This window comes from Molossus molossus, unplaced genomic scaffold (genome assembly GCF_014108415.1).
Source record: "Molossus molossus isolate mMolMol1 unplaced genomic scaffold, mMolMol1.p scaffold_m16_p_9, whole genome shotgun sequence".
Lineage (NCBI taxonomy): Eukaryota > Metazoa > Chordata > Mammalia > Chiroptera > Molossidae > Molossus > Molossus molossus.
Window position 1 is genome coordinate 60,179,094 of NW_023425403.1, and position 1,221 is coordinate 60,180,314.

Here is a 1,221-nt window from a genome sequence, read left to right on the forward strand (position 1 = left end):
TTTTCTTTTTGCTAATAAAATAAGTATTGACTTCAAAATTTACTACACAAAAACTAAAGTCTTGCAGAATTGTGAGCTTCTGTAACACTCTTAAATGTCCTGTGTGGTTTCAAGTGTAACTGTTTAAGAATATGCATGTCTAACATGTGTATGCTTGTATGCACAACGGAATAATAATCTAAGTCACGGAGTTGTGACTTCAACCACAACAAATAGATTTTGGTTGTTGGAGGTGGTTAGGATTTGAGAGTTTCAAGGATCTCATTGTTTCAATAAGTCAGTGTTCATAGAGGCAACTTTTAGATTTTTCTGTAAATGAAGTCAGAACAAGGGTATGATAACTAAAACTCATGGATAATCTGTTAGCTGGCATCAGAAGATGGTCCAGGGGCCAGGGGCCAATTCTAGAAACACAATACCTATCCAAAGAAAGAGTAGGAAAGAGCTTCCCTTTTCCATAGGATATTTCTGGTTTCCTTGCTCACAGCTCAGGGAGACGGGAATCCCACAGGCACCGCTTCTGCGCATACTGCCAGCAGATGACGTCTAATCGTGATTTTGTAATATTAACAGCTCCCACTCTCCCAACTAATTTTAATGAAATATTATTGCAATATTTCATTGAAGCTAGTTTTAATGTTATCCAATGAGGCCACTGTAGCCAACCTAAGATCAAAATTACGCTGCCAGTGCTGGCTTCCGCAGCACATATACTAAAACGGAACGACACAGAGATTAGCATGGCCCCTGCGCAAGGATGACACGCAAATTCGTGACGCGTTCCAGATTTTTAGCAGAGAAAGACAAATATCACATGATCTCACTTATTTGTGGAATATAATGAACTAAACAAACTGCTGAACAAAATTAACCCAGAGACATGGAGGTGGGGTACAGACTGACAAGTCTCAGAGGAGAGGGGGGTTTGTGGGGGAAGAGATAAACCACAGAACTTACATGCATGTATGCATGACCAGGAAACATAGACAACAAACCTGGGGATGGGGGGGGAAGGAGGGTGTTAATGGGGGGAAAATGAGAAACATCTGTAAAAAAACAAATTAATAAATAAAAATTTTTTTAAATTAAGCTGCCAGCCCTGGCTGGTTTGACTCAGCCGTGAGAGCGTTGGCCTGTGGACCAGTGAGTCACAGGTTTGACTCTGGTCAAGGGCATGTACCTCGGTGGTGGTTCGTCCCTGGCCCTGGTCAGGTCATGAGG

The 1,221-nt window shown here is 41.7% G+C and overlaps 1 non-coding gene across 1 annotated transcript; it reads left to right on the forward strand.

Annotated features, from left to right (window-relative positions):
- The first annotated feature begins 689 nt into the window (after positions 1–689).
- LOC118623074 lies at positions 690–792 on the forward strand. The gene has a single exon (XR_004958188.1). It is a non-coding gene; the product is annotated as a U6 spliceosomal RNA (small nuclear RNA).
- The last annotated feature ends 429 nt before the right edge of the window (positions 793–1,221 follow it).